Source organism: Hemitrygon akajei, chromosome 23, assembly GCF_048418815.1.
Source record: "Hemitrygon akajei chromosome 23, sHemAka1.3, whole genome shotgun sequence".
NCBI classification, from domain to species: Eukaryota; Metazoa; Chordata; class Chondrichthyes; order Myliobatiformes; family Dasyatidae; genus Hemitrygon; species Hemitrygon akajei.
This window is the reverse complement of record NC_133146.1, coordinates 32,234,964-32,262,324: the sequence shown is the minus strand read 5'-3', so window position 1 is coordinate 32,262,324 and position 27,361 is coordinate 32,234,964. Positions and strand designations below refer to the sequence as shown.

Below are 27,361 nucleotides of genomic sequence, written 5' to 3'. Positions count from 1 at the left end.
TGTTGAGCAGAGAGATCTTGGGATCCAAGTTCATAGCTCCTTGACAGTGGCTGCAAAGGTTGATAAGGTGAGAAAAGGGCTTATGGAATGCTTGCTTTTATTAGTCAAGACATTGAGTTCAAAGTCAAGAGGTTATATTGCATCTTCATAAAACTCTGCTTAGGCTACATCTGGTTATTATATATAGTTCTGGTTCTCCCTCTATAGGAAGGGTGTTGAGGTTTTGGAGAGGGTGCAGAAGAGATTTACTAGGATGCCCCCTGGCTTGGAAGGCATCTGTTATCCTGAGAGGCCAGAAAAACTTGGATTGTTTTCTCTGGATTGGCAGAATCTGAGGGGAAACCTGATAGTGGTTTATAAGATTATGAGAGGTATAGGTAGAGTAGACAGTGAGTATCTGTTTCTCAGAGTTGAAATGTCTAATACCAAAGGTGAGAGGGGTAGTTTCAAGGAGAATGTGAGGGGCAAGTTTTTTACTCAGTGGAGGATGCTTTGAATGTGCTTCCTGGTATGGTGATAGATGCAAATATATTAGAAGCTTTAAGAGACATTTTTATAGGCATATGATTGTAAGGAAGATGGAAGGATATGAATATTGTGTAGGTAGGAGGGCTGGTTCAGCATAACGTTGTGGGCTGAATGGCCTGTTCTGTACAGGACTGTTATATGTTCTAAGTTCTTTACCATTTATGATTTTTTGTTCACTGTATCAGATCAGGAGTAACAATTATTTCGTTCTCCTTACACCTGTGTATAGGAAATGACATTAAACAATCTTGAATCTTAGCTTTTCTCCCCCATAATCTTCCTTTCTCTCCTCGCACGTTCATTATTATTCCCTTTTCTTTCTTCATTTCAATGTTCTTGTATCCCTTTTCTTGACTGTTTCTTTTTGTCCCCTCCTTTCCTTTTCACCCTTTGTTCCTTACCCTTTTCTTTCTTTTTTAATCTCTTTTGTTGACCTTTCACCATTCTCTTTCCCTTCCTTTCTTGCCATCATAATGAAATGCTCTGATCTAATGTTTTCTCTACTTCAGGTCAGTTTGTGATAATGATTTGCTTAATTAATATCATTGAAATGTACAGGCCCAGAGCCATCAAACGATTCTCTTATGTTAACCTTGTCATTCCTGGAATCATTTTCCTAAACCTCCACTGGACCTTCTCCTAAACCTGTCCTATCTTAAATAAAGGCCCAAAACTCCTCATGATACTCCCAAGTGTGGCTTAACCAATGCTTTATAAAGCCTCAGCATTACCTCTTTGCTTTAATATTCTAGTCCTCTAGAAATAAGTGCTAACATTGCTTCCTTACCACCGACTCAACCTACGAGTTAATCAGAATCCTGCACACGGTCTCTTTGCACCTTTGATTTCTGAATTCTCTCCCTGTTTGGAAAATAGTCTATGCCTTTATTTCCTGGCCATACATTCCTCTACACTATATTTTGTCTGCCATTTCTTTGCCCATTCTCCTAATCTGTCGAAATCCTTCCTGCTTCTGCTTCTTCAATAGTACCTCCCCCTCCGCCTATGAAACTCTCCTCTATAAGTTTCAATTATAGTCAGAAACAATGTTTATTCAGCTCTATGAACTAATCTCAAATGCCAGTTGGTTGCAAACAGATGAAAACTAAGCATGAGAGGTATGTCTGCCTAGAAATTGAACTGCACCTGAATAGGGATACAATGACTAGGTCTACAAAAATCGTTAGATCGTAAAGTTTTACAAAGAGAGGGAGTGGGTAGTGGTGCATGAGACTTAAGACGTGGTGTGCTTCACTGGGCACTTCACCATTGGTTAGAGCATAAAGGAAGTTAATGTGCTAGGTATGGAGTTCTGTAGGTTTCAGGCAGGCATTTGGTGACGTGTTGGATGAAAATAAAAGCACATATTGGTGTGGAGAACAGGTTGGCTGGTGAACACGAAATAGTGTAGACATAACTGTTCTTCTGATTTGCAATGGTGAGATACAAAGATCAATGCAGGATCATTGACATTTTATATTTATAAATTTTGGATTAGGATATTGGAGGCACGGGTGCTAATTTTGCTGATTCCACAAGAGTAGGTTGTGAAGTGGGCGTAATGAGAATATTAAAAGATATTCATAGGTAAGCGAATGGAAGAAAGAACTGGCAAACTGAGTATATTGTGGGGACAGGTGACATTGTCCATCGTATCTAGAGAAATTGCCGAAATTGTGCAAGCTCTGAGAAGTCAGGATCTGGGTGTCCATGATTGACAAGAGGCTGGTGTACTGTTAATTATTAAAGCTAACTGAATATTATGGTTTATTACTTCTCTCACTGCTCTTTGACAACGACCATTTCAAAAGTCACTAAGAAAGAAAAGTAAATCACCTTTCTCTGTCAAAATTGAGCATCCCCTTAACTTTAAACAGTCCCACCTTTTTCAAATTCTCCCAACAAGAGGAAATCTCTTCTCCATGTTAACCTGACGGAGACTCAAAGGAACTCTCATGCTCCTGAAATCCGGCAGATACAAGCTGATGCTAAACAACCTGTGCTTATACGGTGCCTTGAAAAAGTATGCAGCCCCCACAACTATTTTCACATTGTACCCTCTCATTTTCTAAATTAAAAATGTATTGAAGTTGGATTTTGAGCTAATGTATAAAACATTGTACATCATGTCAAATCAAAAGAAAAATTCCAAAACCTGTCAACAATTTGCTAAAAGCTAAAATCCAAAATAGTGAGGCTGAGAAAGTATTCACCCCCCTTGTAATTACTACAATAACTTTCCTCAGGTTCAATACTGTATATTATAGAAACATAGAAAACCCCCGGCACAGTGCTGTGCTGAACACATACTTACTTTAGAAATTACCTAGGGTTACCTATAGCCCTCTATTTTTCTAAGCTCCATGTACCTATCCAGGAGTCTCTTAAAAGACCCTATTGTATCCACCTCCACTATCGTCGCCGGCAGCCCATTCCACGCACTCACCACTCTGCGTTAAAAAAACTTACCCCTGACATCTCCTCTGTACCTACTTCCAAGCACCTTAAACCTGTGCCCTCTCTTGTGTTAGCCATTTCAGCCCTGGGAAAAAGCCTCTGACTATCCACACAATCAATGCCTTTCATCATCTTATACACCTCGATCAGGTCATCACTCATCCTCCGTCGCTCCAAGAAGAAAAGGCTGAGTTCACTCAACCTATTCTCATAAGGCATGCTCCCCAATCTAGGCAACATCCTTGTAAATCTCCTCTGCACCCTTTGTACGGTTTCCATGTCCTTCCTGTAGTGAGGTGACCAGAACTGAGCACAGTACTCCAAGTGGGGTCTGACCAGGGTGCTATATAGCTGTAACATTACCTCTCGGCTGCTAAGCTCAATCCCACGGTTGATGAAGGCCAATACACTGTACGCCTTCTTAACCACAGAGTCAACCTGTGCAGCAGCTTTGGGTGTCCTATGGACTCGGACCCCAAGATCCTTCTGATCCTCCACACTGCCAAGAGTCTTACCATTAATACTATATTCTGCTATCATATATGACCTACCAAAATAAACCACCTCACACTTATCTGGGTTGAACTCCATCCGACACTTCTCAGCCCAGTTTTGCATCCTATCAATGTCCCGCTGTAACCTCTGACAGCCCTCCACACTATCCACAGCACCCCCAACCTTTATGTCATCAGCACAATACTAACCCACCTCTCTACTTCCTCATCCGGGTCATATTGGGTGAGTTGGTCAGGCAACAACATCCCTACTGTAAAGTATGTTGGAGGTAGCATCGTGCTAGATGGAGCAGCAAGAAATGGAAGTCTGGTCAGGATTGATGAGATGATGAATGCTGCTAAATACAGAAATATCCTGGTTTAAAAAAACATGCTAGTCTCTGTCAGCAAGCATAAACTTGAAGGAAGTTAATCTTTCAACAGGACAATGAAGCAAAGCACACTGCCAGAACAACCATGGAGTTCAGATTCAGATTCAGTTTATTGTCATTTAGAAACCACAAATGCAATACAGTTAAAAAATGAGGCAATGTTCCTCCAGAATGATATCACAAAAGCATATGACAAAACAGACTACACTAGAAAATCCACATTACGTTTGGCAATCCCCAATCCAGAGCCTGGAGAGGTTGCTGCGTATTAATATCGTGCTACCGTCTTAGCGCATTCCCCGGAAAGGAGCTCCAAATCCACCAGACAAAACAAGACCAAAAACTAAAGCTACAAGACCTGCACAAAACCACATAGTTACAACATATAGTTACAACAGTGCAACCAATATCATAACTGATAAAAAATAGACTATGGGCACAGTAAAAATGGTCCAAAGATGTTAAAGGACTATAAGTTCAAAATAAATCACCGCACAAGTCCCCAGGGTCCAGACAGACTCCCCATCCCACGCCAGCGGCAGAAGGAAATGCCCCCTCTATGGACTTCCACGGCACCGCCCGACTCAGCCTCGCAGGCGCAGCACACAACGAAAGCTCCGTCCAACCCAGCCTCGCAGATGCAGCACACACCGAAAGCGACCTGGCCACAGCGGACTCCGAGTCCATCGAACCTCCGCGCCGACGACCATCCCCTTCGGCACAGCTGCTCCGAGCACCATCCTCTGCCGAGCGTATTAAGACGGACCCGCCAATGGCCATCGGCAACGCGACCCCAAGGACTGGGGGCCTGTTCTTCCCAGCAGAGTCCCGGACCTCACAGCAGCAGCAGCAACGAAGAAGGTCTTCCTGGAGATTTCCCGATGTTCCTCCGTGCTCCCACGTCCGTTTTCAATCGATTATGATTGCGCATGGCACCCCACCACAAATAACAGATAATCAGCTCCGGAGTGGCCGCTGCAAGCTGCATCGCACCACCATCTTGGTATGAATTGCTTCATATGAAGAAAATTGATGTCCTTGAGTGGCCCAATCAGAGTCCTGACCTTAACCCGATCAAACATCTCTGGCAAGGCCTGAAGATCACTGTCCACTGTCGCTCCCTAACTAACCTGGCACAGCTTGAGCAATTTTGCAAAGACGAATGGGCGAACTTTGCTCCCATCAAGTTGTGCAAAGCTAATAGAGACTTGAGCAAAATGACTACAGGTTGTAATAGCTGCGATGGGTGGTTCAAATTATCACTGAGCAAAGGAGGATGAATACTTTTGAACTGCTGACATCTCAGGTTTTAAATTTTTAGTTTTTCGTGCTTTACTATTTTCCTTGTTTATTGGGCTCTACTATGAAATTAGGAGCATGAGATTCACAAATAAAATTTCTTAGTTAAATTGATCGAATCCCTGGTTGATCAGATAGATCACTCATTTATGTGAACGAACGGTTGGGTACTGAAGGACAATTTATTCATTTCATGTATCAGTTTAATATAAAGTTTTTCTGAATTACTCCCAATTCATTTACTTCCTTAAATAGAATCCAATTCTGTACACAGTACTCCAGATGAGGCTTCACCAATACCCTAGATAGCTGTAGCAAACCTCCCTCAATATTCTCCAGCAATAAATGAAAATATTTCTAATTTCATGCAACACCAGCATAATTGCCTTTTCTGAATCTGGCATGAGGTGGGACAGGAGGGTAACAGTTAGAATAACACTATTCCAGTGCCAGTGACCCAGGTTCAATTCATGTCACTGCCTGTGAGGAGTTTGTACACTGTCCCCATGATTGCATGGGTTTCCTTCAGATGCTCCAGTGTCCGCACACTTTCCAGTTAGTAGATTAATTGGTCAGATGGGTGTAATTGGGCAGTGCAGGATAAATGGGCCAGAAGAAGTAAATGCAGGAGGATCCTTGGAGCATTAATATACAGATGCATGAGGTGCCCAGAAGGAAAATCATGACTTTGTGGAACTTATAATCAGATCATAATTTTCCTTTGTAAATAATTTTTTTTTTGCAGGAACTGATTCATGAAGACTACGTGGTTTAATTTCCAAGCAACTGAGCTTCACATAAAAGGACACAAAGTACCCAGGGTCCACAACCATGTAGATATGTAGGATGGAACGTTCCATTGAGGCACACTGAACACGTGATTTATTGCTTATATCAAATGCAAAAACTGCTTTAACCAAGGTTCAAAGTTCAAAGTACATTTATTATCAAAGTATGCATACATTATACTGTTATGTACCCCGTAACTGGGTCACTTACCAGCAAAGATAGGGAGGTCCGTTGAAGTCTGATGGTACTATTTTAAACAGTATTTATTGATAAAAATACACAAAAATAATATCAATGCAAACATACGGATAATATACGTCGTCAACACTAAATCTAAAAGCGCGGGTATCATAATAATCAATAAGAAATAGCTCTATCGTTGTCTAGGGGATAATGTATTGTCCGATGGAAATATAAAAGTCACTCAAGTTCATGCAGGCTGCAGCCTTTGGTTGGAGAAAGACAGATTTTTAGAACTTGCCAGCTTTTCCTTTTTATGATGTCGATCCTTCGAAATTTCGTTGGTGGTGATCTCTTCTTTAGCTAAGCCGTCTTCCGTGGTAAGGCCCCAATCCCGGCAATGGGAAAGGACACACGTGGGCCCTCCACCGGCTGACACTATTAAACGCTGTCACGGGATTTCTAGCGTTTCTCCTAGTGCGTCTAAAGGGGTTGTTCCCCAGACCTTCTTTTATCCTTACTCACGGGGTCTCAGATGTCAATCAGGTTGGAATGATGCCATCCCTCAACCAGCCCACTCTGGTCATTCCCTGAGGGCTTCAATGAATAGTACAGTACTCAATACACAATTCCGTCTCCAAGAGACAATGGCTGTTTTCCGTGGCTTTGTATCGCTGAGGGGCCAGGACATTCCAAACCCCTTGTGGATTCTGCGTGTCTCTCTCTCATTTCCTGGGTCCCAGACCCGCCTTAATAGCGATCTTGCGATTCTCAAAAAGGAGGGGGCTACTTTGTACCCTTTGGCCCCTCAGAGCTGGGGCACAGTCGTAACAATACAACCTTAGATTCATCTCCTTGTCGGTTACCACAAAACAAAGAAACCCCAAAAGAACTGTTTTTTAAAAAAAAGAGCATCAAACACCTAATGCGCAGAGAGAGAGAGAAAAAACAAATTGTCCAAAATAAACAAAGTAAGCAAATAGCATTCAGAAGTGAAGTTTTGTGAAAGCCACAAAGCCAGGCATCACTGCAGCTGGAGCTGGACGTAGCCTCAGTTCATCACAGAGCTGAGTAAACGTCATGGAACAGTGAGTATAAATGGCCCGTCCGTCACCGCTGGAACCAATACCCCGACCTGTTCAATCGGGTTCAAAGTAAATTTATTATCAAAGTACAGATATGTCACTATATACGACCCTGAGATTAATTTTCCTTGTTCTACTGTCAGTGCCGACCGTAACGGTCTACTGCCGGTATTGACAGTAGAACGAAGAAATACAATAGAATCAATTAAAAAACACCCAAAACAAAGACTGGCCAACAACAAATGTGCAAAAAAGACAAACTGTGTAAATATTTTAAAAGTAATAATTAATAAATAAATAATACTGAGAACATGAGTTGTGGAGTCCTTGAAGGTGAGTCCATAGGGTGTGGAATCAGTTTGGTGTTGAGGTGGGTGCAGTTACCCACACTGATTCAGGAGCCTGATGGTTGAAGGGTAATATCTGTTCATGAACATGGTAGCATGTGGCCCAAGGCTCCTGTACCTCCTTCCCTATGACAGCAGCAAGAAGACAGCCTGGCCTGGATGCTGGGGGTTCCTTGATGCTTGATGCTGCTTTCCTGTGGCTGTGCTCCTTGTAGATGTGCTCATTGTTGGGGAGGGCTTTCTCTGTGCCTACCTCCGTCCTGCCACTGCCTGTAAGCAGTTTGTACGTTCTCCCCATGACCGCGTGGGTTCCCTCCCACAGTCCAAAGGTGTAGCAGTTGGTAGGTTAATTGGTCATGTAATCTTTCCAGTGATTGGGCTAGGATTAAATTGGGGGATTGCTGAGCAGCGTGGCTTGGATGGCCAGTATGGCCAATTCTGTGCTGTACTTAGTTAGTTAGTAAGTAAGTAAATAAATAAATAAATAAATACATTTCTGTTAGCTTTTCCATTCTTGGACATTGGTGTTTCCATATCAGGCTGTGATGCAACCAGTCTCCATTGCGCATCTGTAGCAGTTCGTCAAAGTTTTAGGTGACTTCTTCGAAACGTATTTAGTTCTATAAAAGATAATCACCTTCATATATGGACTGTGACTCTTTAAAGGTCTGCAAGTGAGCATTGTCAGTGGAAGTTGCCATTTGGGATGAATTCACTTTGAGAATCTGGCTAAATTCATTGCTGGCTTGGCTTCTAGTGCATAGCATCTAGCACAAAAAACCAAGAGCCTCAGTTTACATTGAATATAGGTGATGCCAAAATTTTGTACTTAGTTTGTATGCTGTCTTCTTGTAAAATCTGTCAAGAAAATTAATTCAGAATCTATACCTCACTATTTAGAGCAAAGAGCTGAGGCATTTGACCTAAACACTGCATCTACCCTGCACCCTACATCTAATCTATTTATGATAACCTTCTATTCTTTTAACCTTAGTATGTTTTCCTTTGTTTATTGAAGGTAGTGGAGCAAAAACATGACCTATTCTCTTTTTGATGGAAGGACCACACTGTGAGTTGCCATATATATACTTTCTACATCATGCAGCTGCAGTTATTTGTGTACAGGACACGTACCAAGGCTTCAGTAAAACCAAAGGCCCAAAGGTTTTCTAGTTCAGAAATTATGGGTTATAAAACTGCCTATTTTTGTTCACCAGTGCAGTGTCTTAGCAGTGCAAAACCTGAGTGAATGTTGAATGTAGATTCAATAGAAAGTTGAATAGGGAACAGACTAAATTCCAGAAGGAAATTATTGTAAGGTAATTGTTTACAATGACACAAGACATTCTGCTAATGCTGGAAATCCTGAGGAACACACGCAAAATTCTGGAGGAACTCAGCAGGCCAGGCAGCATCTGTAGAGAGGAATAAATAGTCGATGTTTCAGCCAAGGCCCTTCATCGGAACTAAATAAAAGAGAACAGAAGCCAGAACATAGAGTACATCTTGTCCCAGGAGCAGTACAGCCACTGAATACTTACTTTCCTTTCTGTAACACACCGATTCTCAGAAAAAATACTTTTTCATCTCTTAGTGGGGAAGCTCTTAATTATATCTTTCAAAATGTACTGAATTGTTATTCAGTGTATTTCTAGTTATATGTTGGCCTTTTTACCATGGCTTAATGCTATAGTCAAAACAAATGTGACACCCCTTATTAAAGAAATAAGTGAATCCAAAAATAATTGTTTACATAAGAATTTTCACTGTTGAAGAGGAATCAAGCCAGGTGATATTTTAAATAAAGGCCACATCAGGTAAATTTCAGCTGAATATGGATATTTTCTAGTGATTGGTTGGCACTAAAATGTCATATACTTTTTTAAAGAAAACATTGTTTTTGTTGCTATGATGTCTGTAGCTTAATATCAAAAAAGTGTGATGTTCTACTAGAATATATATTTGTAGTGTGCACTGTCAATTGTAATCATAGAACATCGAGGCCATCACTCAAATCACAGCTTGTGATATATCAGGATAATCTCTTAGATATTGAGGGAGATTAAATTACCAATATGTTTCATTAAGCAGTTGAGAGCGAGAAAGGACTTATTTTCTCTGTACCGTTGACCAGGCAGACAAACCAGTTCCAGCCTATTTGACACTGAGAGTGGAACAATGTGTACATTAGGAAGGATAAGTACAATTGTTTAAGGGAGTGCAGGGCCAATATTAGATTAACCATGTATAATACAGCTCTTCTTCAATAATGAAAAATAGAGGGAGATGCCCAATATAGTGTCCAGACAGTGAGTACTTTATCACAAAGTCTTCCAGGTACATAGATCAACAGAGATCTAGTTTAAGAGATAAGATTAAAGATTAGTTTTATTTTTACATCAAAGTATACAGAGAAATGTGTTGTTTGCGTCAAGTCAAATCAGCGAGGATTATGCTGGCCAGCCTGCAAGTAATGCCACGCTTTCAGTGCCAACATGAGATGCCCACAACTTAATAACCCTAACCCATATGTCTTTGTAATGTTGGAGGAAACCAGAGCATTTGGAGGAAACCTTCACAGTCACAGGGAGACAGCAGCGGGAATCGAACCCTGATCTTACTCCTGGCTGCTGTAAAGCATTATGTTAACTGCTATGCTACCATTCTGCTCATCGTTGCAGTTCTCTCTGTGCAAGTTGCCCATTTCTGATGTTTTTGTACTGGGTTAGTTGAGCAAACCTCTTTCACGGTCTTTGTAAGATTGAGCCTGTCATTCTGGACACGCTGCTCGTTCAGACCTTATGTGATCAATGGGTGAGTCAGCACTGCCTTCTGGAGCATCTGGTGTTGGCCTGATATATGCTCTAATTCTCAATGATGACAGATTCTTGACACAGCTGTCGTGACAGTTTAATACACATTCACTGAGTTTGTCTTTGTTTATGAGTTGTGCAGATCAAGACATTGCTTGCGTTGAAAGAAACCTTTTGTGATCCTGTCATCACATCTGCTTACTAAACTACATCCACATATTATGATGACAGTGTTCTGGTCTACCACAATGAAAACCACCTTTTACGTATTTTGATATCAAAATGAACTAGCAATGAAGTCACACACCAAGGCAGCATCACAAATTTATTAAATAGCATTTCTTATCCATGTCACAACTATTTATTTTACTATTTGCACAATTTGTCTTCTTTTGCACATTGGTTGTCTGTGTTCGTTTACTCGTATGTAACATTTTGTTCAAAAATTCTATTGTATTTACTTTTCTGCAAGTAAATGAATGTCAGGGTAATATATGGTGACATATACATATTTTGATAATAAATTTGCATTGACTTGTTTTGACTTTGAGCTGTCATATCACACTCATTTTGGATAATATCAGTGTTTCAGTCATTAATTCTATTGTCTTGGTCACTGACTTCTCTACCAATTGTAAACTGAGATACCTATACAAAACTAAACTAAGGCAGCAGATCAGTTTTCCATTCGTCTTTTTTCAGCTTCATTGAAAATAAGCAAATGGACATTCATTTTGCAAAGGACAAGTGGCTTTAGATCCACTGCCACCTCCCAGGAGCTTCTGTGTTTTCTTCTATGTAGATAATATTGGTTTTAACTGCACAACATCAAGATTGATGGCTTACTTCAGGAGGACATCGCACAATTGTTTGCAATTTCAGTAGCTGCTTTTGCACCAGCATCTTGTTACAGATATATCTAACAATTGTTTCATTAATCTGACAGCTAAACGCTATAAACAGACTGATCTCTGATCTGATCGGTCCTTCAAATCTGCAGGCTGCTATTATGTACCAACAGTGTTAAGACGCTTTCAAATGATTCTCCCTGCTCTTGATTGTAAAAAGTATCTGGAGTTAATTGTTTTACTGATAGATAGTTTGCCATGTGTTTTTAGTGCATCATATACATTCTCTGGGGTTTTATTTGAAGGGTTTGTGCAATGATGCATTTCTTTATCCTTGTGACCAATAGAATATTGGTGAGTAATCAGTAACGAGGCGTTTTATTCATTGAAAGGAACTTGTAAAGAAAAAAAGAACATTTCTGACCTTCTGTCTGAATGTTTTTTAAATTTATTTTGAGATACAGTATGGGAACAGGCCTTTCTGGTCAAAGAGCCAGTGCTACCCAATTATCACCCATGTGACCAGTTAACTTACTAACCCGCACAACACACACAAAATGCTGGTGGAACACAGCAGGCCAGGCAGCATCTATAAGGAGAAGCACTGTCGACGTTTCGGGCCGAGACCCTTCGTCAGTGTCTCGTAACTGCAACGTCAACACAGTTTCTCGTTTCACACGTACTGCCTGACCGGCACCTTCTGTTTTTATCTCAGATTTCCAGCACTACAAGGTTTTGCTTTTCGTTCTTTTCCGTCTGACGTTTCCCGACATAGTCAGACCTATAAATAAAGTTTCCTCTTCACTATATTTATTCTGCAGACCAAAATTACTTGCCTGGAGTTCAAGTGGCTTGGGAATTTTACTTGTTCTACAGTATATTTAAGCTAGCAAGGCACTTTAGAGCATAAAAAAAGAAGCAGGCATTGGCTTGTTCTGTTACTCAATAAGACATAACTTCATTCCTCTGCCACATACACATCATTCATAACCAAAAATCTTTAGTTCTTTGTCTCGAATATACTTTCTGACTGAGTCTCCACAGCCCACTTGGGTAGAGAATTCCAAACATTCACTTCTCTCACTCCTCAAAAACCACTCCTGAGATGTTGGACCCTGTTCTAAACACCCCAGTCTGGGAACCATTTCAACATTATCAGGATCAGAATCAGAATCAGCCGAACCCTTGAGGAGTCTGTACAGTTGAATGATATTATCTCTCATTCTGCTGAACTCTAGTGAGCTTAGTTGCAGTTTGCTAAGGCTTCCTCAAATTCCATGCATCAAAATGGTAAAGAATTGTTTTAATAATTCTGTTGCAAGTCTGTCTTTCCTTCCTTAAGTAGGCACACCAGATCTACAGTCAGTGGCACTATTTAAGTACAGGAGGTACCTAATAAAGTGGCCACTGAGTGTGTGTTTGTGGATTTCTGCTGCTCTCGCCCACTCGCTTCAAGGTTCAAAATGTTGTGCATTCAGGGATGCTCCTCTCCACATCACTGCTGGAACACATTCTTATTTGAGTTGCTGTCACTTTTTTTCTCATCTTGAACCAGTTTGGTCATTCTCCTCTGATCTCTCTGATTAACGAGGCATTTTCTCCCACAGTACTGCTGTTCACTGGATTTTTTTGTGTTTCTTGCACTATTCTCTGTAAACTCTAGAGAAGATGTGCGTGAGATCAGCAGTATCTGAGATAGTCAAACCACGCTGTCTGGCACCAACAGTTACTCCACGGTCAAAGTCACTTAGATCACATTTCTTCCCCATTCCCCATGTACTTCCTCTGGGTGTTCCAGTTTTCCTCCTACAGTCCAAAGACGTACAGCTTGGTAGGTCAATTGGTTATTGTAAATTGTCCTGTGATTAGGCTAGGATTAAATTGGGGGATTGCTGGGCAGTTCAAAGGGCCAGAAGGGTCTATCCCATGATGTATTTCAATTAAAAAAACATGCATGTCTCTCTGATCTTTAACACTTTTAAACTTTGTGATATTCAAAAAATACTTCTCTGCTTTTCTATCAGAATAAATAACCTCACTTTATTCGCTATGACCTCACCGATATTCAATAAACTCATTCACATCGCCTTGAATTCACACCACAAGTCAGACTGTCATGAACCTTTCAATTACTAGCAAACCTGGATATGCTCTCCTCATCTAAGTCATTGATGTGGATGGTGAATGGCACTGATAGGTGTGGGATTCTGCCAGTCACACCTTCCAACCTGTAAATGACCTATTTATGTTCCTGTTTTCTGTTTTATTAAAAAGAGCTTGCAGGGGAAGAAAATATTTCTTTTCTGTGTTGACAGACAGTAAAGCAAACCTGCACATTTATGTAAGACAAAGGGCAATTGCTGCACCGTTACTAAATGAGCATACAGACATTTCAGGGAAATAAATATTTCACTTTTGGGTACAGCTATACCCTAGTTTTAACTTTTCATTTGTTTTAGTGTAGCAAGTTGAGGATAAGATGGTAGCGGAGGGGTGTATCCTCCCACATTCTGAGGACTTAAGGTTTAGTAAAGTGACTGAGGGTTAGTAAGTTGTGAGCATGGTATTTTGGCACCAAATGTGTGGCAATATTTGTGGGCTTGCCACCAGTACATCTTTGGACTGTGTTGGTTGTGGACACAATGACGCATTTCAAATCGACTCAAAAATCAAATCATGTTTAATTTTCATTCAACCATACATGGATACAGCTGAATGAAACTGCATTCCTTTGAGGCCAAGGAGCAAAACATACACAGTACTTTCAAACAACACACACAAAATGCTGGAGGAACTCAGCAGGCCAGGCAGCATCTATAGAAAAGAGTACAGTCGGCATTTCAGGCCAGGACCCTTCGGCAGGACTGAAGAAAAAAAGATGAGAAGTCAGAGTCAATCTTTGTTGTGATTAGAGTACTTTCAAAATAGCGAGGAAAAAAACCCATATATAATCCAAGACACTGTGCATTGAACATTTCAATGTTTTGATGTACACATGACAAATAAAGCTAATCTTTACCTTTATCCATACAATTTACCTTAATCCTTGCATTGATGCTGACTGCTGTGTCAGATGCATGCAGCAAACAATGCCCATGCAAGCTACTAGCTGTACATTCAGTCTGGGACACTTGTTGTGGATGTAAATCTGCAGCTCTGAAAGGATAACAGTGCCCTGTGACAGCAAGAAACAATACGCGCCCTTTGTGAATTGAATCTGTGCTCGAATGAGTTAGAGAATAGCCAAACATTGAAGAAAACCTCCAAAACAAAAGAGTATGTCTGCATCAGCAATCAGAAGCAAACTAGATATAACTTGTGTGAACTTTTTGTGCTCCTGTTTAACAGATCTTGGGATGGTGGGTGGGGTTGGTGAGGGAGAGCAGGTTGTTTAGTAATGGGTTGAGTTGGCTATGGAAAGTATGGTTGGAAAATGGGAGTGGTCATTTCAGATCATCATTGCCCACTATTGCTAACTTTATCATAATGACTTGCAAACTGCCAGTGATTGACAGGAACTCAGACCTAATTCTGGGGACAGTATCTGCTGACTGATAATGAAGGATGCATGTCCCAATGTACTTTGCTGGGAATCCAAACAACCACACACAATAATGCTAAATCAGTATTCTATACTGCATTTAAAGTCTATCTGTATATTTAAAAATTAAATCAAAAGTCTCCTTTATTTAGTCATTTGTATTACTTGACTGAAAGAATTGTAGTAAAATAGATGTTCTCAGTTGAAAGCAATCGTGTAGTTCTTGCACAACAATATCTACTGGAAGAACTCAGTGGCTCGAGCAGCATCTGTGGGGGGAATGGAATTGTCGATGCTTCGCATCAAGACCTTGTCTGAGTATTAAGAGTGGAGACGCAAAATGGCTAGCATAAAGAGGGGGAGAGGCATGGTGAGACAGGAGCACAAAATGATTGCTGGACTGAGGAGGGGCAAGAGATGACTGCAGGTGGTGTCAGATAGTGGGGGTAGCAGGGGTGATGTTGGGAGACGATGCAGATGAATGACAGATGGAGGCAAACAGAGTGAGGAAGAATATTGAGAGGTAGATGAAGCAAAGTGGGGGGGGGTGGAGGGAGTGTGAAGCTGGGAGACAGCTTCAGGAGGGAAACAAGCAGGAACGCAAATTGCTGAGCTCTGAAAAGGAAAGGAGGTGTAAATGGGAACCATTAGGAGTGCGGTGTGTGGCAGATGGAGCCAGAAGGAGAAGTGGGAGACAGGAGGCACGCGTAGGTGAACTGTGTGTGTTGTCAGCAAATAGAACCAGGAAGGAGGGGAGGATGAAGATGGGTGAAGAGGGGCTGGATGGGGATGAGAAAAAGGGGACAAAAATGAGAGGACTCCAAGGTAGAATATAAGATGTTGTTCCTTTAAGTTGCACTACCGTTCTTTTACCATCTGTCAACTGAATGGTGAACCGAGTTGGCATGTCTAATAAGGTATTTACCTGGTCTCCTAACTTCCCTAGCCTGGTAAATCAAGGGATGTTTTCATTTGGTGACAGCATGAATTGTGAAATCAGCAGGATTTGTCGTGGCCATTTTCTTCATTGTGCTAGTGGTTATAGGTCGGTAATGTCAACCTCCCAATACAACCTGCTTCTCAAAAGCAGATCCAACTGGAATTTGGATGTAGGAGTGAGGAGGAGAGTGGAGGAGGTTACGCAGCCTCCTCCTCATCTCAGGACATAAAATTAGTGTTAGTGAGGCTTCACAACAGTCTTGCTCTGGAATGAGTACCACCACTCCACACATACTGCGATGGAAAGGGTTATCTGCTATTGTTATGCTTCAATTGCTCTTTTATAATTTCATCTTCTCAGAGCTCAGAAGGGATACAGGGAAAACTGGTGGGGGAATGGGTTGGCTTGGTGAGCCAGCATCAACTGGATGGGCCAAATAGTCCCCTTCACTGTCACAAGGAAATATGGAAGAAGAGGCCTAGTTACAGATATGTAGTAGGCATTAGGGTGACATTGTGAAGCTCAGCTGTAAGTATTTGAAGGATATCATCTGAGTCTGTTTCTGGGCTGGTCTTGTAGGAAATAGAGCTCAGTGTTCAGTATAATGCTTTTCTTCAAATTCGTAATAAGCGTACTTGACTATTGCTGATGAAAATAATGTATAAAGCATAGAGACCCAGAAATTCTGTGTTTTATTTCATGTTTTTGCCTGCTATCCTAAGGAATTTAAAACTTTTTAAAGATAATCTTCATTTGACACGTGTACATTGTTGTTTCTGTCTAATCAAATCAAGGGTTTTGCCGGGCAGCCTGCAATTGTCACCACAGTTCTGGCGCCAGCAGAACCTGCCCATAATTCACTATTGCTAACATCATTGGAACGTGAGAGGAGACTGGAGTATGCAGAGGAATTGTCACAGGGAGAATGTACAAACAGCTAATAACTCAACAGGGGTGATTGATAAGTTCGTGGCCCAAGGTAGAAGGAGATGAGTTATCCTCAAACTTTGTGAATGTAACGAGAGCTGTATAACTCATCTCCTTCTACCTTAGGCCACGAACTTATCAATCACCCATCTGTGGACACTTTCTGGAGGTCCAAGATCTGTATGCTCCACAACCGCTGGACTAAGTGTTCCAATGAAGGAGGGGATAGTTGAAAAATAAATGTGCTAGGTTTTTTAAAATTCACTCCTTCTACCTTAGGCCACAAACTTATCAATCACCCCCCCGTATAATAGAACAAAAATTAGTGGGAAGTTAGAGGATTGGGAAGCTTTTAAAAACCAACAGAAGGTAACTAAAAAAAGTTATTAAGAAGGTAAAGGTGGAATACAAAAGTAAGTTGGCCAATAATATTAAAGAGGATACCAAAAGTTTCTTGAGATACATTATGTAAAAGAGAGGATATTGGACCATTGGAAAACGATGCTGAAGAATTAGTAATCAGGGGGACAATGAAATGGTGAACAAACTGAATAAGTATTTTGCTTCAGTCTTCACTGTGAAAGAAGTTAGCAAAATGGTGCAAGTTCCAGGTGTCAGGTGGCATGAAGTTGTGAAGTTAGCATATTTAGACAGAAGGTTCTTGGGAAACTAAAAGGTCTGAAGGTAGATAAGTCACCTGGACCAGATGGTGTACACCCCAGAGTTCTGAACGAGGTGGTTGAAGAGATAGTGGAGGCATTAGTAATGATCTTTCAAGTATCATTAGATTCTGGAATGGTTCCAGAAGACTGGAAAATTGCAAATGTCACCCCACTCTTCAAGAAAGGAGAGAGGCAAAAGAAAGAAAACTATAAGCCAGTTAATCTGACCTCAGTGTTTGGGAAAATATTGGAGTCAATTATTAAGGATGAAGTCTCAGGGTACTTGGAGGCACATGATAAAATAGGCCGTAGTCAGCATGGTTTCTTCAAGGGAAAATCTTGCCTGACAAACCTGTTGGAATTCTTTGAAGAAATAACAAGCCAGATAGCCAAAGGAGAATCGATTGATGTGTACTTGGATTTTCAGAAGGCCTTTGACAAGGTGCCACACAAGAGGTCACTTCACAAGTTACGAGCCCATTTAGAAAGGCACTTCAATGGATAAGGCATAGAAGGTAATGGATTTCATGTGGACAAATGATGATTATTAATGGATAGAACGGTTAACAAAGATGTGGTAGGTCACAGGGCCCATTTCTATGCCATGCAAATCTAGCACTTTATGGGAAGACAATTTGCTGTAAATAACTGATAGGTAATAATCACATTAATAAATTTCATCTTTATTGTTTCTACCTTTAGCTCTAATTTGATTCTACTTAACTCTCTCATGAAATGGGGGTGGCACAGTAGCATACAGTACGCGCAATCGCTTTACAGCGCCTGCAATCACCAATCAAGGTTTGATTGCCACTGCTGTCTGCAGTGAGTTTGTACGTTCTCCCCATGACAGTGTTGGTTTCCTCTGGGTGCTCTGGTTTCCTCCCACATTCCAAACATGTACAGTTAGGGTGAGGGTGAGTAAGTTGTGGCCATGCCACGTTGGCACTTGGAGCATGGCAACGCTTGTGGGCTGCATCCAGCACAATCTTCACTGATTTGATTTAATACAAAATGATACATTTCACTCTGTGTTTAGATGTACAAGAGACTAATAGAGCTACTGCTAATGTTTTTTAAAAATGAAAAACTCCTGTGCAGTTGATCTAGAACATAGAAGTACTGTGCCGAACACGTCCTTACTTTAGAAATTACCTAGAGTTACCCATAGCCCTCTATTTTTCTGAGCCCCATGTATCTGTCCAGGAGTCTCTTAAAAGACCCTATCGTATCCGCCTCCACCACCCTCGCCGGCAGCCCATTCCACGCACTCACCACTCTCTGTGTAAAAAAACTTACCCTTGACATCTCCTCTGTACCTACTTCCAAGCACCTTAAAACTGTGCCCTCTCATGGTAGCCATTTCAGCCCTGGGAAAAAGCCTCTGACTATCCACATAATCAATGCCTCTCATCATCTTAAACATCTCTATCAGGTCACCTCTCATCCTCCACCGCTCCAGGGAGAAAAGGCTTGAGTTCACTCAACCTATTCTCAAAAGGCATGCTCCCCAATCCAGGCAACATCCTTGTAAATCTCCCCTGCATGCTTTCTATGGAGCACTGTACTCCAAGTGGGGTCTGACCAGGGTCCTATATAGCTGCAACATTACCTCTCGGCTCTTGAGCTCAATCCCTTGGTTGATGAAGGCCAATGCACTGTATGCCTTCTTAGCCACAGAGTCAACCTGTGCAGCATCTTTGAGTATCCTATGGACTTGGACCCCAAGATCCCTCTGATCCTCCACGCTGCCAAGAGTCTTACCATTAATGCTATATTCTGCCATCATATTTGACCTACCAAAAAGTCACTGCAACCCCGGAAAGCTCATTTCCATTTCACTGGGTGTCTGCTTGGAATCAGACAAAAGGTGCTCTGATATAGACAGAAGGCAGGCTCCTGTCTGAACAGGCTTTAAGCATCGTTACTCCAGCCCAGAGATGATTTTCCTCAGCCTCCATCTGTAGCAGCTGACCCATCCATTCCAGAAAGTCAAGCTAATCTTCCAGTGCCAACATGGAACACCTTGGACCTAGATATTAATGGTAGAAAAATAAAATAATCACTAATCAAAGTGGAAAGAAATTCAATAGGACCTTTTTTTCCCCAGAGAGAAATTGGGATGTGAATCCTACTGCTGCGGTGATTTTGGTGAATGATATAAATGTATTTCAGGAGAATGTAAGTTAGAAAGAAAGGAACAGAATAGACTCAGTGCCACTTTATTAGATACACCTGTACTGCTCATCATTAATGCAAATATCTAATTAGCCATTCACATGGTAACAACTCAATGCATAAAAGCGTGCAGGCATGGTCAAGAGATTCAGTTGTTGTTCAAACCAAACATCAGAATGGGGAAAAATGTGATCCAAATGACTTTGACCATGCAATGATTGTTGATGCCGTTTTGGGGTGTTTTGAGTATCTTAGAAACTGCTGATGCCCTGCGATTTTCATACACAATAATCTCTCGAGTTTACAGAGAATAGTGCAAAAAGATTAAGTAGCAGCCATTGAGCAGTGGTTCTGTGGGTGAAAATGGCTTGTTAATGAGGGAGGTCAGAAGAGAATGGCCAGACTGGTTCAAGCCAACAGGAAGGTGACAGTAACTCAAATAGCCAAGTGTTGCAATAGTTGTGTGCAGAAGAGCATCTCTTTATGCACAACATGTTGAACCTTGAAGTGAATGGGTCACCACTGCAGCCCACCATGAACATACACTCAATGGCCATTTCATTAGGCTCAGTGGTAACTGAGGGTATACTGTCAGGGTTAGATGAGATATGGTTGGAGAAGACTCATGTGGGACAAGAAGCCAGGTTGGACATGCTCATTCAGTGTTGACGATCCACTGTGAGGTTCACAAAATACTCCAATAGAGTAGAAGTAGCAAAGGGACAACAGAACTATATGTGGTTACAGTTTGAGAACACTGTTCTGAACAGATAAATGTCAAAGAAAAAAGTCTGGATACTACAGTATGATGACAATACATCAAATAAATGCTTATCACTTGTGGCATGAAAGATCTGATCCTCATTGAAGCAAATTCAACAAGTAAACTCTATGGTTTGTAGCCATCTCTTTACACTGCAGAGTAAAATAAAATGCTTAACATTATTTCTAGATTACTGATGAGGATATAGGTGAGCTGATAAGATGCCTATATATCATGGCAAATTCTAACCATAGAACAATTAAACTGTGAACTACGATATCACTCAAAACCATCATCAAAACTGCAGTCTTTTTGAAGTTTGCTATCTTAAATTCTCAAAATAAATGAAGTCTGCACAAAATGTACATTGTAATATTAATATGATAGTTGGGATTTATTCCACTAATCTTTTATTTTCAGTGTACACTTCTAATTTTCTTGTTTCTTGGTTATTTATTATTTATTACTCAGTTCTTATTTTCAGTATACATTTAGAAGATTTTGTTTTAGAACTGTTTAGTTTGCACTTCTTTCTGATTGAGGAGGATCGTCACATACTGCAGGCACTCCAGCCAAATGGAAGTCAGGCCAATTGCTAAACTCCAGTCACTGTCACAGCCAAAGTCAGCAAACTCAGGACAGCCATATGGTTCCAAGCAAAGAGTGTCTCTCAGCTGAGCTCTGTTTGCTCCCATTTCCACAATGTGACATTGTTGACATTTGTTGTGTGGAAAGAATCTCGGTTGGAAAAAGCACAAGCTCCCACCATCCTACTGAAGATCAGGCACGTCAGAACTCATGGGAATAATCAGTCGTCAGTTCGGTGGGTGGCATGTTCACTGCTGAATGGGATGATTCTGAGTTCATGCCTGACTATGAAAGATTGAGCACAATCTGAACTGATGATCCACTGCAGTAATGATGTGGCGCTGCTAAAGAAATTTTTTTTGGATGAGTTATCATTCTAATGTCCTTTCTCTCCTCTCAGGAAGAATAAAAAACCTTGAGGCAGAATTTGAAAATCAAGAGAGGTTTTCATGAATCTATGAGACAATGGTTATCACTAAAGGCACCATTCGAAGAACCAGCTTCTGTTAATTATCTCATTTTTGTTTGTACATTTTACTGTGTGCAAATTAGCAGCTGTGTTTCATACTCCAATGGGAATTGTACTCATCACAGTGATAGATTTTCAAAATACTTCTTTAATACAACTATTATATGCAATCCAAAAGTACATTAGTTTTGAATCACAGAGCCATAGGGGTGTGCTGAAACCATAACATGCACGAAATGCAAACATCTCTAGCAAAATGTGCCTACAGTAGCTGAGGAAGCAAACATCCTCCATTCTATTGACATGATGATGTACAGGTACAGTATTCATTTCCAGCTTGTCTTCACATTCTGATCTCTGTAATGTTATCACATACCTTGATGCCTTCCCCATCATTTTGGGGGATTTTAACCAGGCCAGGATGAAAAAGTCCCAAAATAATTATAACCAGCATATCATTTGTGGAGCCAGAGGAGCCAACACACTGGATCACTGTTATACTACCATCAAGAATGCTTACCGTGCCATCCCACGCCCACACTTTGGAAAGTCTGATCATCTGGCTATACTTCTACTCCCTGAGTTTAGACAGAGACTGAAGATCACAGCACCAGAAGAGAGGACCAAGCATGTATGGATAAGGGAGACGGAGGAGTGCCTACCAGACTGCATTGAGTAGGTGAATTAGATAGTATTCAGGGATTCATTTTAGAGTCTGAAAGAATACACCACAGTTGTCATTGTCTTCACTAAAGCCTATGTGGGTGAGTGTGTGCCTAAAAGAACATACCAGATATACCTGAATCAAAAGCTGTGGATGAACCAGAAGACTCATAGTCTGCTGAGGGCTAAATCAGTAGCATTCAAGTTGGGTGGTCAAGGCACCGGTGACCCCTGTTTCCATCCAAGGGGTCAGTGTGGACATGGTGGATGATTACAAATACCTGGGAATACGAATTGACAATAAACTGGACTGGTCAAAGAACACTGAGGCTGTCTACAGGAAGGGTCAGAGCCCTCTCTACTTCCTGAGGAGACTGAGGTCCTTTAACACCTGCCAGACGATGCTGAGGATGTTCTATGAGTCTGTGGTGGCTAGTGCTATCATGTTTGCTGTTGTGTGCTGGGGCAGCAGGCTGAGGGTAGCAGACACCAACAGAATCAACAAACACATTTGTAAGGCCAGTGAAGTTGTGGGGGTGGAACTGGACTCTCTGATGGTGGTGTCTGGAAAGAGGATGCTGTCCAAGTTGCATGCCAACTTGGACAATGTCTCCCATCCACTCCATAATGTACTGGTTACTGGTTAGGCACAGGAGTATGTTCAGCCAGAGACTCATTCCACTGAGATGTAACACTGAACATCATAGGAAGTCATTCTGGCTGTGGCCATCAAACTTTACAACTCCTCCCTCGGAGTGTCAGACACCCTGAGCCAATAGGCTGGTCCTGGACTTATTTCCACTTGGAATAATTTATTATTATTTAATTATTTATGGTTTTATATTGCAATATTTCTACACTATTCTTGGTTGGTGCGACTGTAACAAAACCCAATTTCCTCGGGATCAATAAATTATGTATGTCTGTCTGTCTGATCCAGGACTGTACAAGAAGGCCAGGTACAACTTACAGAGGGCTACCTCAAGAACAAATAAACAATCCGATTGAGCTTAGAGGCTGAATCAGATGCACATCGACTCTGGCAGGGTTTGCAGGCCATTACTTCCTACAAAGAAAAACCAAGCATCAAGAATGGCAGTGATGCTTCACTCCCAGTTGAGCTCAGTGCCTTTACACTTTGAAAGAGAGAATAAAACTCCAGCTATGAGGATCCCTGCAGCAACTGGTGCCCCTGTGATCTCTGTCTTGGAGGCCAACGTCTTTCAAGAGCGAGAACCCTCACGACAGGTCCCAATGGTGTACCTGGTGGGGATCTGAAACTCTGTGCCAACCAAATGGCGGATGCATTGAAAGACATTTTCAATCTCTTATTGCTGCAGCCGCAAGTTCCCACATGTGATGCGATCTCATTGGCTCTTAACGCAGTCTTGGATCAACTGGACAGTACTAATACTTATGTCAGGCTCTATTCATTGACTACAGCTCAGCATTTAATACAATTATTCCTATAGTTTTGATTAAATAAAACCTGAGCCTCTGTACTTCTCTCTGCAACTGCATCCTCGAATTCCTCACCCAGAAGTCCGCAGTCTTTGCAGATCAGAAGTAATATCTCCATCTTGCTGACAATCGACATCGACACACCTCAGGAATGTGTGCTTAGCTCACTGCACAGCTCCTTCTACACCCATGAATGTGTAGCTAAGCTCCCCTCAAATCTGATCTATAAACTTGCTGACAACACAACTATTGACAGGAATTCAGATGGTAACGTTAAGATGTACAGGAGCAAACAGGTAATTAAGTGGTGTTGCAGCCACAATCTTGCAGTCATCATCAGTAAGACCAAAAAATTGATTGTGCATTTCTGAAAGGGTAAGATGAGGGCACACACACATCAAACCTCTTCGAGGCATCAGTAGTGGAAAGGGTGAGCAATTTCAAGTCCCTGGGTGTTCAACATCTTTGGAATCTATCCTAGGCCAAGCATATCGATGCAGTTACAAACAAATCATGACAGTAGCAATAGTTCATTCCGAGTTTGAAGATATTTGGTATGTCACCAAAGACTTTCGGAAATTTCTACAGACGTACCATAGAAAGCATTCGAACTAGCTGCATCACCACCTGGTATGGGGTGGGATTGAAACAAGCTGCAGAAAGTTGAGAGCTCAGTCAGCTCCATCATGGACACTAGCCTCCCCAGCGTTTAGGACATCTTAAGGAGCGATGCCTCAAAAAGGCAGCATCCATCAGTAAGGAATCCCATCACCTCTTCTCATCGCTACCATCAGGGAGGAGGTACAGGAGTCCGAAGGCACATACTCAACGAATCAGGAACAGCTTCTTCCCCTCTGCCATCTGAATAGACAATGAACCTGTGAACACTACCTCACTACTTTTTTTTCTCTCTTTTTGCACTATTTATTTAATTTACCTTTATATAAATATACTGTAATTTACTGTTTTTATTATTATATGTTTCAATGTACTGCTGCCAAATTACAACAAATTTCACTACAGATGCCAGAGACATTAAACCTGATTCTGATTCTTTTATTGATTCAATGTATCATATTCCACTGACAAGTTGATAAATAATTATGGATATATATATTTATTTCTTTACTGTTTATTATCTTAATCTCTGCTTAGTGCACATGTCTGCATACAGAGTTCCAATACAAATCCAACAAAATGGCATCTACCAAAATTAACACCTGCTAGCCTGGACAAAAGAACTAATTCTATAGGAATTCATTTTTAATATATCTGCTCCATGAATTTTATATGTTGCTGCAGTGTATCAAATATGATATCTAATGTTGAATTAAACTTCAGTTTCTAAGAATTATAATGATTAATATGTAGTAGTTATTTTTCGAATATCAGTAATGGAGACTTTGTCCAAAACCAATGCAGTACAGAAAACAGTGGATACAAGCCCGGATACAGAGATTAAACAAGCAATTGGTTCAGAGAAGAGGCCAATAGTGTGACAAATACCCCAGTAACAGTCTCTCTCTTTTTTAAGATCTATCTGTGGCAGAAAAAATGTGAGGCTGCCAAAGTGTGTTCAGAACATTGTTCCATGGAGCCAGATTACTTAAAATGTATTTTTCTAGTAAAGATTTCCTTCTTAATAACTTTTCCAAGACACAAAGCTTAGTTTTTAGTGTAAAATATTGGGATAAGTACAGGTGTTTAAGGCTTTTGGTTGTGCTGGATGCTTGGCTTTCCTCCCACATTCCAAAGACATACAGTTCGGATTAGGGTCAGTGAGTTGTGGGCAGTCTACGTTGGAGCCAGAAGCATGGTGACACATGGGCTGCCCCCAGCACAATCCTCAGACTGTGTTGGTCGTTGATGCAAGACGACACTTCTTACTGTATGCTTTGGTGTTCGATGTAGATGTGACAAATAAAGCTAATCTTGAACTTTCAGGATGGCTGGAGCTTGTGTTAACAAAGGTTGGCTGAAACCTGGTTGACAATGGACTTCATTTTGATATGGTTGGTGAGCAGCGGATGAAATTTGGACATTCCCAGTCACCTTACTAGACATACAACAAGAATGTTGACTGTCGTAGCGTTTGACAGAAGTCCTATACAAAGTAATGGATATCTGAGGAAGGGGGATCTGGAAAGGCCAAATGCAGGTCAACAGCATTTTTGCGTAGGTAGGATTTGCACTCTGCATCCACTGGGCTCCATGGAAAGTAGCATTTTCTTTTAATTGTCCAGCCATGTCCTTGTCTCTGTACCTGCATGCCTGACATTTTCCACTCCATGGATATTGAAGGCCTGGACTTCATGCAGAATATCTAAATACCCAGATCAGGCACATTTTCCACTAGATGCAGGGCAACTCTGTTTTCAGCTCTTGTGGCCTTTCATAATTCTTACAATATTTCAGCCACTTCAAGATTTAAGATTGTTTAATATACACAAGTGCAAGGAGAGTGAAATAATTGTTACTCCAGATCTGAAGCTGCACAGAAAAAGCACAAAAGGTAAAGAACACAATAATACTCATGAATTTAAAAAATCAGTAAATATCGAGACATAAGCTGGCTTGTATAAGATAGATTGATTGTCTATAAAGTGATGCTAGGCTGTACATAAGGTGACTGATGGGAAATAATAAAGTAGTGCTGGAGTTAGTGGGTAGAGGTGCTGATCAGACTTGCTACTTGAGGAAAGTCACTGTTTTTGAGTCTGACGGTCCTGACATGGATGCTACGTAGCCTCCTCCCTAGTGGGAGTGGAAAGAACAGACCATGAGCAGGTGGGGTGGAATCCTTCATGATGTTACTGGCTCTTTTCCGGCACCTTTCTGAACTGTGTATATGCTCTACTTTCTCTGATCTGTCTTTTGTTCTCATTCTTCACTACATGTAATAGCCGCTTGACATTTCGGACTCTCCCAGCTTTGCATATCTGCACAATTTTTTTTTGTCATTAGCTCTATCTCATGTGCCAGCCTTTTCCTTAGCCAGTCCAGGGCACAAGCAATCCAAGCTCTGATGAATCTGCAAAACTGCTGTAATCTGCTGGCAGACTTGACTCCATTGAGTAAATATGAAGGAATTGCGAATGTTAGGTTAGCCACACATCTAACAGTGTCCTAATTTTGCATAAACAGAGCAACACACACAAAATGCTGGAGGAACTCAGCAGGTCAGGCAGCATCACTGGAGAGGAAACAGTCAACATTTTGGGCCGAGACCTTTCATCAGGACTGGAAAGGAAGAGGGAAGAAGCCCCCTTCCTTTCAGAATCTGTTTGAGGCTCACCAAACTACACTTCAAATTGATGTGAAAACTTACCTTCTAGAAGAGTTCACAGGACAAACATACATGGCGGGATTTTGGAAAAGTAACACCCAAACTTATTGTGTATGCTTTCGGACTGCAGGGATAAGCATTCAACTCCCAGAGAGGATTAGAAGCAATTTGTGATCTGGCATGGCTCTAGAAATGTACATTGTCGGATTTCTAGTGTAATATTAACACATGGTTGACATAAATATTGCACAATGTAATAGAATTTCTAGACCAATCTGTGGTAATAATGTTGTTTGAAAGTTGAGTCAATGTTCAAGGTACATTTATTATCCAAGTACGTATGCTGTACGCAACCCTGAGATTTGACTTCCCACAGATAGCCACAAAACACAGAAACCCCGCGGAACCCATTCAAGGAAAACATCAAACACCCAATGTGCAAATAAAAAGAACAAATCATGCGAACAGCAAAAAATGAACGAAAAATAGAGTATAAAACATCAAACCGCAAAGTCATTGCAACAGCCTAGAAACGTTCAGTTTAGTTCAGTTCAGTTCAATTTTGCTCTGTATCGTTTGTTGACTAGAGGCTGCAGAGCCGGTCTGCTCCAATCAAAATCACGATAAAAAAGGAATAACTGGAAACACAAA

The 27,361-nt window shown here is 41.2% G+C and overlaps 1 protein-coding gene across 7 annotated transcripts in view; it reads left to right on the top strand.

The window, feature by feature from the left end:
* LOC140715310 (cGMP-dependent protein kinase 1) overlaps positions 1 to 27,361 on the top strand; it is a 779,820-nt gene that overhangs the window by 407,894 nt on the left and 344,565 nt on the right. The window lies entirely within an intron of this gene.